The sequence below is a fragment of the Ictidomys tridecemlineatus genome, chromosome 4, assembly GCF_052094955.1.
Source record: "Ictidomys tridecemlineatus isolate mIctTri1 chromosome 4, mIctTri1.hap1, whole genome shotgun sequence".
Lineage (NCBI taxonomy): Eukaryota > Metazoa > Chordata > Mammalia > Rodentia > Sciuridae > Ictidomys > Ictidomys tridecemlineatus.
The window spans coordinates 82,705,028-82,719,397 of record NC_135480.1 but is presented as its reverse complement, the minus strand read 5'-3'; positions in this window follow the sequence as shown (position 1 = coordinate 82,719,397).

Here is a 14,370-nt window from a genome sequence, read left to right as displayed (position 1 = left end):
AATGCACAATCTTTTCAATGATATAATAGTAGAAAATTTCCCAAACCTAAAGAATGGAATAGAAAATCAAATACAAGAGGCTTACAGGACCCCAAATGTACAAAATTACAGCAGACCCACACCCATTTGTGTGGGTCTCAACAATTAGAAATAGAGGACTTCCTCAACTTGATACAGAACATTCACCAAAACTTACATCTAGTATCGTACTTAATGTGTGTGACCAACTGGATTCTTTTCCATTAAGATCATGATCAGGGCAGATCTGGACATATAGCTCAGTGGTAGAATGCCATTATGTATCCTAGTAGACTGAATAAAATCCAAGAAGTTGTAAATTTCAGTAATTGGGAAAGATACAGAGCAACACAAACTCTGAGTCAATATTGGTGGAAATGCAAGATAGTATATCACTTTGGAAGACAGTGTATCTACTTTTTATACTAAATGTATAAAACATATTTTAAATAATATTGTCTTACCAAAAAATCCATCTGTTAGTCATCATTTTCCAAAAGATTGGAAAATGTTCATTCAAACAAAAAACTGGGTGGAATGTTCACTAATACTTCATTCATAATAACTCAAAACTAGATACAACCAGGATGTTCTTCAATATGTAAATAGTACAAACAAAGTGGGTATGTCTGCACCAAAAATACCCAAACAAAATACTTGAACAGTACTCCTCAAAATTGTCAATATATTCAAAGTCTGAAAAACAGTGTGGGGGAGATTAAGAAGACTTGATAATTCACTACAAAGCGGTATGTTTCGTATGAATGTGTCTATATACAGAAGCATACATACGCACATATCTCATACAGTTAGCATTATAGTAAATCCTAAAATAATAAATTAAAACCACTATTAAGTTCTGTAAAAATTTTTAGCCAAAATAAGAGGTTAAATTAGCATTAAATTGCAAGAAATTTAAATAAAATGAGTAAAACGATATGATATAAAGTGTTGGGATACAATTTTTAAATGATACTTTTTCATGTTGTAGAAAGAATCAGAAAATATATGAAAAATATTTTAGTCATGTAAAAATGTGTGACAAAATTTTACTAAGAAATCAAGCTATATGGAAAAGAGGGAAAAGATTTTTCACATAAATTCTGTCAAGCACTGCATTGGGAATTATATGTAACTATAATGTTTTCAAAATAATCAAATAAAATAGTCATTATTATTTCTGCATTACTTGTGTGGGCAATAAAACCCTGAGTAACAAGCTTGTACAAAGTCACAAATCTGAAAGAATTTGAACAAGGATTCCAGTCTTAGAATGAGAAATTTCAAGTTCTTTGTTACTTCCCACCATTGTGTGGTGCAGTTTAATTTTGCCATAATCTCATTTCATAAAACTTACAACCAAAATGAATAACATTGATTTTTTACAATAAAAAATCGTAAAAAGGGGTTTTATGCTTTTGTTAGACCTAGTTTGGCATCTTTATTGGATATATTCTGTAGTTAAACTATTTTAATTTTTTTCACAATATACATTTTTTGGAAAATGTATTTGAAATAAAGTGTGTACATTCTTTGATCTAGCACATCATTGTCCTGGTACCTGTCTTTTAGCAGGCAGTCAAAAAGGTTACAGAGGAGGTGTTGTCATTGTTGTTTATCCTGCTTATGTGAGTGTGTCTTTCTGTTGGCTCCGTGCATGAACCAAAAGTTTAGGAATCTTGAGTTAAAATATTTTTCCTAAACAGTTATATATTCTTTTTTTTTCCTTTAAAATTTAATATTGATATGGACTAGTCAGAGAGCCGTGTACTTTTTGTTCCCTTGTGTTTAAATCGAACTTTTGCTTTTGAGATTCTCTGTGCAGGTTAAATATTTTATTAAGTTATTTGTTTTTTAGTTTTACCTAAAATAACATTCCTTCTAAAGTCAAAATTAAGAACTTTATTTAAATGTAGAGAAAAAAATTCAAGTACTTGAATATGAGAAGCAGAACAATAAGTAAAAGCAAGAGAAATTGAAAAAAAATTTAAAAATAAAGGATTTACAGAAAGAATAAATGAAAGCTCTGTTGTCAGTTCTACCATAATCATTATTTGTTTTAGGAGAGCACATAGTTTCTAAACTTTACATTCTATCTCTATAAAAAACAATCATAATCCCTGCCCTTTAAAATATGTGAATCAAAGTAGAAACTGCAAGTAACATTTTCTAGCACACTGCCAGTTCTGAATGGCCAACCATAAGGAATAGGAAAGACATTTTAATCATGAGCTATTGTAAGCAAAGAACTTTGTATCAGCCAACTTAACAGGATTACTGATGATAAATCCGTGAAAAACACTACATTAACATATTGTTGAAAATCCAGGGCTTACTCTACTGTTTAAAGTCAGCTCTCATTTTGTTCTCTGAGATTTTGGTTGGTGTATGAACATATTTCATCCTCACATTTAAATTACTATGTTTTTAAAAAGAACTTCCCCCTTTTCATTAGGGAGTAACAGTTATTTTCTTTTCTGTGAAAGTTGAATCAAGTGTCCTTCAAGTCTCAAACAGTGTAATGATGCAAGTGCCATTGTCATTCTCACCTAGGAGGCAAAGCTGCTTTCATTCAAAGCAAGAAGAATACAAATACATCAGTCCCTGATACATGGTGCTCTTATTTTACAATACTGCAGTCTGAATGCATTGTCCTCCAATAGCAGAAACTAAATTAGTCTCTATTTATTGTAATTCAAAAAAAATTATACTAACAGGATTTCAAGTCATGAAGTATTATAGTTCATAATGATCATTTTTAACATGTTCTATCATTTATCAAACTGGGAATAATACCTTAGGGTACAATTTGTTTTTCCCTACCATAAAATTCTGCCATAGTTAGAACAGTCATATAAAAAAAAAAAAAAAACGAAACACTTATAGAGGTAATGAAAAGAAACCCACTCAATCTTCTTTCTGATGTTTCATTCTGGCTTTTTTGACAGTTGAAGATACCAAGTGAAATCATGTGCCTTTAGCAAAGTAATAAAAAAATGCAAGCATTAAGCAAATTTGTCCCCATGAAATAATTGACAGAAGAGTAAAGAGATTCTATTCAGTGATTTATAAAATATAAGAACCTTACATATATTAATTCGGAGTTACAAAGCATAAGAAGCATATGCTACAAGGCAAGCAAAGGAAATAGATTCATGTGTTTTCTATTTGTATCATATATATTCATTTCCTTTAAAAAAATAAAGGCAAAAAGCATGTTATGATTTTTAAAGAATTTTTTCAGTCCTTCCTCTCTGGTATTCTGTAGAAGTATATAAACAATCCTGCTCTGTAGGAACAAACAATTTCATACATAAGAAGCAGGAGTACAAAAGACAAATGAAATATAAAGACATAGAATATTGGTTAACTGTAACACTGGATTCAAACAGCCTTTCCTGAATATCCTTTAATTACAATTCAACACAAATGCTTATTTGTGCAAAAATAATAATAATAATAATAATTTGAATGTAGGCACTTCCTTTTTTTAAAGTTGGAGTTTGTTTGTTTGTTTTCCTTAAGTGTAATTTGCTAAGTACACTGATGCAATACCCTACAATGAGGACTCTCAAAAACAACATTTCTAAATAACATACAATAACCATTAGTATGCTAATGAAATTCAATTTTCAAAGCTTAGGACTCTCAATAAGATGAAAATAGCACAAGTTTACACCATGAGGTTTTAGGGATAATAAATATACCTAGAATTTTACTGTGAGGACAGTATTATGGTCTATGGATAAAAATAACTAATTCCTCTGTCCATCCAGAATAATACTGGTTGTAAAAAGAAAAGAAATTTCTTAACCAAAATTGATAAAGCATTATAAATGATTCCTACTCATTTCAACAAAAGAAAAGAAAAAAGACTCAACTATTGAACTCAATGTTTAAAATATGTAAAAAGTCAAGATTATTACTTTATTTGTAACAGAAATAAAAATAAAATAGAAGCTATTTTGCTGTTGAGCAAATAGCAGGTGGACAATAGAAGAGTCCAGTGAATTATTTTCTAGAAATCCATTCATCTGTAGAACACTTATTGCTCAGATTTACTTTATTGTCATTATATGTAAATGTCTAGTATGTTCGAGGACTACTTAAGCTTTCATTATATTGATGTTTCTCAATAATTATTTTATCTTAAATCTTTTATTTTATCATTATATGGCCTATTATTATGTCAATAAGATATGAATTAATTTCATTATGTGGCTCAGGGCTGAAAGATATAATTTTTGCAGTTTATATTATTTGTTTTTCTGTTAGTTCCTTCTGGAATTTATTGAACATAAGTGAAATACTTTAAATACTTGCTTTTCATTAAGCTCACTAGAATTTTTAAAATAGACTTTTGCTTCAGGGGTATATAATTTGTAAACAAAACATAGTGCTATCAAGTAAAGAATTTGGAAGAGCTAGCTATTTTGTATACATTGTAATTCATTCAGCACAGTCATATTGCACAGTTTCTATTTCATCTTTAAGTATGGTGAAACTGAGTTTCTGAGAGGTTAAGAGAAAACTTTCCAAAGGTATAAGAAAAGGTGGGAACAGGTCAATATCTCAGATCTGCCTGGTTTGAATGATGACATTTCTCATAAAAGTAAGTACTACCCTAACTGATGAAAAGAGAAAATGAATATGATTTTCATTTCATAGGTACAGAACATATTCAGGAAAAATGAATAGATGTTTGTTATTTTTGGAAAAAAAACTATTAATAAGACTAGAAACAGTAAGTTCCATAACCTATATATTTACTGTAAGAATATAGCAAAACTGTATTATATAAACAGTATTATAACCCATTGATTATAAACACTCCTTTTTAAATGAAGGATGTCTGCTATTACACTTTCCCTATCAGATACCAGCCCGATCATTAAGAAACTAAAAACAAGTAATATACACAAAGATGGAATAAGAAGAATCAAAAGTATTGTATACAACATGATAGTCTACAAAGAAAGACCTATAACAAATTATGAGAATAAGTAAGAGAGTCATATATATATATATACACATATATATATATCAAGAAAATTTTTCTAACATGTTCAACACCTTACGTATAAAATTATAGCACTTGTGTGAAATATATAAAAAGGAACAAATGAATAGAAAATATGTAATAAACACAAATAAAATCATAGATTTCATAAACATACCAATTCTCCCCAAATTAATCAATTCTATTCCAATAAAATTATAATGACATTTTGGTAGACTTTCTTAGTTAATTTTAAAACTATATGGAAATATAATGAGTCAAAAATTATAGGACAATTTTAAGAAGAAGCAAAATGGGGTAAGGGATGGTTTGCATAGAAGATGTTAAACATTCCTAAAAAAACCCAAAAACTGAATATGTAAGCAACTTGACATTGCTGTATAAACAGACATATGGAAGAGAATAGGGTCACAGAAGGCAAAACACAGCCTGTGGACAAAATCTGGACATCACCTGTTTTTGTAAATATGTTTTTTGGAACTTAGTCACATGCATTCATATATATTTTGTCTATGCCCACTTTCCTCCTACCATGGCAGGAAAGGAGAGCTACAGGAGAGACTGGGAGGCCATGAAGGCCTATAATATTTGCTATCTGATCCTTTAACAGGAGAAATTGCTGACTGCTAGGTTAGAGAACCCAGAAACAGACTCATGGATGCTATCCCAATTTATTCCATCATCCTAGATATGAAGCACCTATAAAAACTTTAGTATATAATATATAATTACATAGCATATAATACATAATAAAATATAATAGTTTTAATATTCATTAAGTTAATAATAGCTATGCTCTTGATTATGATTTCCAACTTGTTTTCATGCACCTGTATCAATTTCATTGAAATGTTCACAGAATTGAAAATTTGGCATGTATGAACCCAGGTATGGTGGTGAGTATGCCTGTAATCCCAGGGATTTAGGAGGCTGATAGAGGAGGATTGCAAGTGTGAGGCCAGTCATAGAAATTTTGTGAGACTCTGTCTCAAGATAAAAATAAAAAGGAATGGGGATGTAACTCCAGGTAGAGTATCCCTGGTTTTAATCCCTAATACGACAAATACATATACATGAAAATACATATATTCTTATAGGAATATATAAATAATCTTTTAGGACAAACACATAAACATCAAAACCATTTATCCCACTTATCATTATAGATAGATAGATGTATAATACTAATATAAATATATAAATAGGTAGATAAGTAGGATAAATGGTTTCGCAGAAAAGTGGAAGAAAGAATAAAATTTTTCAGCAAACAATTCTTACATCATTGTTGTAATAGGGAAAAATATGAACTTGAGTATCTATGACATTAAAAACAATTACAAGTAAAAAGTAGGAAAGCATTTTCATGAAGCCAGAACAGGCAAAAAAAATCAGGCTTAAAAATCACAGACTATAAATGGAAATATTTTGTTATTAAATTTTGATCATATGAAAATTAATAATCAAGAAAACCAGAATAAACTTTAGCACATGCTGTACTTGTAACCTGGAATTATGTTCTCTCAGATATATAAATGGCTAAATCTATTATATAAAATAGGTTTATATATATATGTATAAAATTGTATTTTATATAATATATATTATAATTATAGTTATAATATAACTATAATTATAGTTATATGATATAGTTATATATTATAAATATATAACTATAATTATATAATATAGTTATATGATATAGTTATATATTATAAATATATAACTATAATTATATAATATAGTTATATGATATAGTTATAATTATATATATAACTTATACCTGTTATACATATAATTATAACTATATCATATCAAGTACCCTCTGATATGAATACAAAAATATCAGAAGAAGTAGTTGAGTTGAATAATAATCCCAAGAAGTAGAGGTAGATGAGCAATTTGAGTAGAAAAGTGAAAGAAATTAATAGAGGTATAAAATAAGCAACCTACACTATTGGAAATTGGGGCTCAAAGCCTTTGGGACCTGTGCCAGACTGTGTGGAACAAAGAATCTGGGATATGCACCATCAAACTCCATCTAGCATTAGTTGAACACTACTTCTGAAAATGGCATCTCCTTAGCACTTCTGATACAACCTACACTAAGACTGAGAATACTCTGCAGCCAGAGAATTCCCACAGAGAGTTCCAGGTGCAGTAAGAAGCCAACACATGTACTTAAATGGCAAGAACTGAGAGGACCTGGAAAAAGCACTCTCAACTGAGTCTCTACACAAATATTAGCTCTTTTTTTAAAAATTTTATTTATTTTTTCTTTTTTTATTGGTTGTTCAAAACATTACATAGTTCTTGATATATCATATTTCACACTTTGATTCAAGTGGGTTATGAACTCCCATTTTTACCCCGTATACAGACTGCAGAATCACATCAGTTACACTTCCATTGATTTACATATTGCCATACTAGTGTCTGTTGTATTCTGCTGCCTTTCCTATCCTCTACTATCCCCCTCCCCTCCCCTCTCCTCCCCTCTTCTCTCTCTACCCCCTCTACTGTAATTCATTTCTCCCCCTTGTATTATTTTTCCCTTTCTCCTCACTTCCTCTTGTATGTAATTTTGTATAACCCTGAGGGTCTCCTTCCATTTCCTTGCAATTTCCTTTCTCTCTCCCTTTCCCTCCCACCTCATGTCTCTGTTTAATGTTAGTCTTCTTCTCATGCTCTTCTTCCCTACTCTGTTCTTAGTTACTCTCCTTATATCAAAGAAGACATTTAGCATTTGTTTTTTAGGGATTGGCTAGCTTCACTTAGCATAATCTGCTCTAATGCCATCCATTTCCCTCCAAATTCTATGATTTTGTCATTTTTTAATGCAGAGTAATACAACATTGTGTATAAATGCCACATTTTTTTTTATCCATTCGTCTATTGAAGGGCATCTAGGTTGCTTCCACAGTCTTGCTATTGTGAATTGTGCTGCTATGAACATTGATGTAGCAGTGTCCCTGTAGCATGCTCTTTTTAGGTCTTTAGGGAATAGACCCAGAAGGAGAATAGCTGGGTCAAATATGGTTCCATTCCCAACTTTCCAAGAAATCTCCATACTGCTTTCCAAATTGGATGCACCAATTTGCAGTCCCACCAACAGTGTACAAGTGTACCCTTTTCCCCACATCCTCTCCAGCACTTGTTGTTGTTTGACTTCATAATGGCTGCCAATCTTACTGGAGTGAGATGGTATCTTAGGGTGGTTTTGATTTACATTTCTCTGACTGCTAGAGATGGTGTGCACTTTTCCATGTACTTGTTGATTGATTGTATGTCCTCCTCTGAGAAGTGTCTGTTCAGGTTCTTGGCCCATTTGTTGATTGGGTTATTTGTTATCTTATTGTTGAATTTTTTGAGTTCTTTGTATACTCTGGATATTAGGGCTCTATCTGAAGTGTGAGGAGTAAAGATTTGTTCCCATGATGTAGACTCCCTATTTACCTCTCTAATTGTTTCTTTTGCTGAGAAAAAACTTTTTAGTTGGAGTAAGTCCCATTTGTTGATTCTAGATATTAACTCTTGTGCAATGGGTGTCCTATTGAGGAATTTGGAGCCTGACCCCACAGTATGTAGGTCTTAGCCAATTTTTTCTTCTATTTGATGCTGTGTCTCTGATTTGATATCAAGCTCCTTGATCCATTTTGAGTTAACTTTTGTGCATGGCGAGAGAAAGGGATTCAGTTTCATTTTGTTGCATATGGATTTCCAGTTTTCCCAGCACCATTTGTTTAAGATGCTATCCTTCCTCCATTGCATGCTTTTAGCCCCTTTATCAAATATAAGAAAGTTGTAGTTTTGTGGGTTGGTTTCTGTGTCCTCTATTCTGTACCATTGGTCCACCCACCTGTTTTGGTACCAGTACCATGCTGTTTTTGTTACTATTGCTCTGTAGTATAGTTTGAAGTCTGGTGTCACTATACCACCTGATTCACACTTTCTGCTTAGCATTATTTTTGCTATTCTGGGTCTTTTATTTTTCCATATGAATTTCATGATTGCTTTCTATATTTCTACAAGAAATTCCATTGGGATTTTGATTGGCATTGCATTAAACCTATAGAGAACTTTTGGTAATATCGCCATTTTGATGATGTTAGTTATGCCTATCCATGAACAGGGTATATTTTTCCATCTTCTAAGATCTTCTTCAATTTCTCTCTTTAGGGTTCTGTAGTTTTCATTGTATAAGTCTTTCACCTCTTTTGTTAGGTTGATTCCCATTTATTTTATTATTTTTCAGGATATTGTGAATGGAGTGGTTGACCTCATTTCCATTTCAGAGGATTTGTCACTGATATACAGGAATGCCTTTGATTTATGCATGTTGATTTTATATCCTGCCACTTTGCTGAATTCATTTATTAGCTCTAATAGTTTCGTTGTAGACCCTTTTGGGTCTGCTAGGTATAGAATCATGTCATCTACAAATAGTGATAATTTAAGTTCTTCTTTTCCTATTTTTATGCCTTTAATTTCTTTCATCTGTCTAATTGCTCTGGCCAGTGTTTTGAGAACTATGTTGAACAGAAGTCGTGAGGGAGGGCATCCCTGTCTTGTTCCAGATTTTAGAGGGAATGCCTTCAATTTTTCTCCATTCAGAATGATGCTAGCCTGAGGCTTAGCATAGATTGCTTTTACAATGTTGAGGTATGTTCCTGTTATCTCTAGTTTTTCCAGAGTTTTGAACATAAAGGGATGCTGTACTTTGTCGAATGCTTTTTCTGCATCTATTGAGATGATCATATGGTTTTTATTTTTAAGTCTATTGATGTGGTGAATAACATTTATTGATTTCCGTATATTGAACCAGCCTTGCATCCCAGGGATGAATCCTACTTGATCATGGTGCACAATTTTTTTGATATGTTTTTGTATCCGATTCGCCAGAATTTTATTGAGGATTTTTGCATCTAGGTTTATTAGAGATATAGGTCTGTAGTATTCTTTCTTTGAAGTGTCTTTGTCTGGTTTAGGAATCAGGGTGATGTTTGCCTTGTAGAATGAATTTGGAAGTTCTCCCTCTTTTTCTATTTCCTAAAATAGCTTGAAAAGTATTGGTATTAGTTCCTCTTTAAAAGTTTTGTAAAACTCTGCTGTATACCCATCCGGTCCTGGGCTTTTCTTAGTTGGTAATCTTTTGATGGTTTCTTCTATTTCCTCAATTGATATTGGTCTGTTTAGGTTGTCTATATCCTCCTGACTCAATCTGGGCAGATCATATGACTTAAGAAATTTATGGATGCCTTCACTATCTTCTATTTTATTGGAGTATAAGGATTCAAAATAATTTCTGATTATCTTCTGTATTTCTGAAGTGTCTGTTGTGATATTGCCTTTTTCATCCTGTATGCTAGTAATTTGAGTTCTCTCTCTTCTTCTCTTCATTAGCATGGCTAAGGGTCTGTCGATCTTATTTATTTTTTCAAAGAACCAACTTTTAGTTTTATCAATTTTTTCAATTGTTTCTTTTGTTATTTTCCATTTCCTCTTCCTATAATGTTTTGCCGAGGTTTTTTTGGAGAGATGGTTTTGTAGCTGAAAATTCTTTTAACTTTTGTTTATCGTGGAAGGTTTTAATTTTATCTTCCATCCTGAAGCTTAATTTTGCTGGATAAACAATTCTTGGTTGGAACTCATTTTCTTTCAGTGTTTGAAATATGTTATTCCAGGATCTTCTAGCTTTCAAAGTCTGTGTTGAGAGATCAGCTGTTATCCTGATTGGTTTACCCCTAAATGTAATCTGCTTCCTTTCTCTTGTAGCTTTTAAAATTCTCTCTTTATTCTGTGTGTTGGGCATCTTCATTATAATGTGTCTAGGTGTGGATCTCTTATGATTGTGCACATATGGCGTCCTGTAGGCTTCTAAGATTTGGGATTCTGTCTCATTCTTCAAGTCTGGGAAGTTTTCTCGTATTATTTCATTGAATAGATTGCTCATTCCTTTGGTTTGGACCTCTGTGCCTTCCTGTATCCCAATGACTCTTAAGTTTGGTCTCTTTATGTTATCCCATATTTCTTGGATGTTCTGCTCATGGTTTCTTAACAGTCTTGCTGAGCTGTCTATGTTCTTTTCAAGTTGAAATACTTTGTCTTAATTGTCTGATGTTCTATCTTCTAAGTGTTCTACTCTGCTGGTAGTATTCTCAATTGAGTTTTTAAGTTGGGTTATTGCTTCCTGCATTTCTAGGATTTCTGTTTGTTTGTTTTTTATAACCTCTATTTCCCTGTATAGTTGAACTTTTGCTTCCTGGATTTTGTTTATGTAATTCATTATTGAAGTGATCTTTCATTGTCTGATTTTGCTGTCTAATGTCTTCCTTGAGACTCCAGATCATCTGAAGCATGTATATCCTGAATTCTTTATCTGACATTCCATCTGCTGCAGATATTACCTCTTCTAAAGTTGAGTTGACCTGCATTGCTTGTGGTCCTTTCTTTCCTTGTCTCTTCATACTTTTCATGTTTCTTTCTGCTTGCTGAAACTGTTGTTATTGAATTTTCCCCCTATATATTTGTATTACTCTTGTATAGTTACAAAGTCTCCCACACACAGGGGCTTGGCTCCTCCTCCAATTGGGCCAATGTGCCTACCACACCGGCAGACCGCTGGGCCTGTTCTGCCAGTTGGTAGCAGGTGCGCCTACCTTGCAGGCTCGGGCGGCGTCTCTGCCCCTCTGCGGGCCGCTGGGCCTGTCCTGTCAGTGGTCGCAGTTCTGCCTACTTTGCAGGCGCAGGCAGCGGCTCTGCCCCTCTGAAGGCCGCTGGGCCTGTTCTGCAGGTGGGTCGCAGGTCCACCTACCTTGCAGGCGCGGAAGGCTGCTCTGCCCTTCTGCAGGCCACTGGGACTGTTCTGTTGGTGGGTCGCAGGTCCGCCTACCTTGCAGGCAAGTGGGGCGGCTCTGCCCCTCTGCGGGTTCCTGGGCCTATTCTGCTGGTGGGTCACAGGTCTGCCTACCTTGCATGCGTGGTTGGCAACTCTGTCCCTCCATGGGCCACAGGGCCTGTTCTTTTGGTGGTCACAGTTCCGCCTACCTTGCAGGCGCAGGGGGAGGGGGCGGCTCTGCCCCTCAGCAGGCCACTGGGCCTATTCTGCAGGTGGGTCGCAGGTCCACCTAACTTGCAGGTGTGGTTGGCAGCTCTGCCCCTCCCCCTCCGTGGGCCACTGGGCCTCTTCTGTTGATGGTCACAGCTCCGCCTACCTTGCTGGCACGGGGGGAGGGGGCAGCTCTGCCCCTCAGCAGGCCGCTGGGCCTGTTCTGTTGGTGGGTCGCAGGTCTGCCTACCTTGCAGGTGCATGGGGCGGCTCTGCCACTCTGCTGGTTGCTGGGCCTACTCTGCTGGTGGGTCGCAGGTCCACCTACTTTGCAGGCGTGGTTGGCAGCTCTGCCCCTCCGCAGGCCACTGAGCCTGCTCTGTTGGTGGTCACAGTTCCGCCTACCTTGCTGGTGCGGGGGTGGGGGCAGGTCTGCCCCTCTGCAGGTTGCTGGGCCTACTCTGCTGGTGGGTCACAGGTCTGCCTACTTTGCAGGCGTGGTTGGCAGCTCTGCCCCTCTGCAGGCCACTGAGCCTATTCTGTTGGTGGTCACAGTTCCGCCTACCTTGCTTGCGCGGGGGGAGGGGGCATCTCTGCCCTTCAGCAGGCCGCTGGTCCTGTTCTGCTGGTGGGTCGCAGGTCCGCCTACCTTGCAGGCGTGTGGGGCAGCTCTGCCCCCTCCGCGGGTTGCTGGGCCTACTCTAAATATTAGCTCTTTAAAGCGACACAAATATTAGCTCTTTAAAGCGACTATATCTCACTATCCCATGTAAGATAGAATGCTATCTCTATAATTAGTATCCTCTTTCTCTGCTTTGTAATGTACAATTTTTATTTATTATTTACCCCTGCTCCCATTAGAATAAATTTCATAAGGTCTTAAGTATTTCACAAATTTTTTATCTCCAACACCCACAATAATGTCTGATACATAATAGGCCACATGGACTAGATGTTCCTCTTCCCGTAAAATTCAAATGTGGAAGCCCTAATCCCTAATATGATAGAATTTGGAGGTGGAATCTTTTAGGGTAATTATTTTTAGATGAGGTCCTGAGAATTGAGTTTTCATAATAGAATTAATACCCTTATAAAATGAAGAGACACAAGATTCTCATTCTCTCTTTCTCTCTCCCCTTCCCACATACATGCATCAATGCATCAAAGAAAGTTCATGTGAGGACATAACCAAGAAAGTAGGCCCTAAGAATACAACCAAGCTGGTTGAGTATACCATTAGAAATAAATGTTTGCTGCCTAGCACACAGTTGTGATACCAGTGATTCAGAGGCTGAAGCAGGAGGCCAATCTTGGCAATGTAGTAAGAGACCTTGTCTTAAAATAAAAAGAAAAAGGGCTGGGGAGGTATCTCTGTGATAGAGTATCACTGGGTTCAATTCACACTTATTCAAAAGAAGAAAGATTTTGATGTTTAAGCCACCCAGACTATGGTGATTTATTAGAGTAGCTTAAAGCGACTAAAACAGTGGCACTCAATTAGTTTTGGTTAAATTCATAGATGTGATCCAACATCAGACACATAAGACTATCAAAAAGTAAAGTGGTGAATATCAAGTATTGTAAGGAAGTTAGGTAAAGAGAAATTTTACAGATTCATGGGAGTAATGTAAATGATTTTGATTTAAGGATTTTAAAGACTAATTTGTCAACATTAACTATAAAATAAAATACACTTACCCTCTAAGACCCAGTTATAATGACAAAGCAAAACACCCACTCCTGGTTTTTAAGTTATAGCAATTTCTACCTGCATGCAGAAAATTTACTAGGATATTTATAGTAGATAACTATCATGAGCTTCTTATATTTATCAGTTATTTTTCTTCTCTTTTTTTAGTGCTAGGGATAGAAGCCAGGGCCTCATGAATGCTGAACTCCTAGCGCCATCATGGGCAATTTTATGTTGACAGCTGTTTTAAAAATATCAAACATGTTTGGTAGTTCCTCAAGTGTACAAATTCTTCTATCTTCTCCACCTATTAGAAATTAGTATCATTATAAAAACTACTTAAGAATGTAGTTACTTCAAAGTTTAAAACATGCCATTTCATTGGATTCTCATGACCTTTCAGTAGGATCATTGCTGTTTATAATGGAGTAGAAAACAAAACCAAGTTCAAAGTACCAAGGAGCTTACTCTACAATGGGTAGAGTAATAATTTAGGGACTATACTATAATTTGATTTTATAGGTAAAGTAAATGCAATCTTAGAAAAATTCTTTCCATTGTCCAATAATAGAGAGTTGATGGCAGACTTAGAATTTA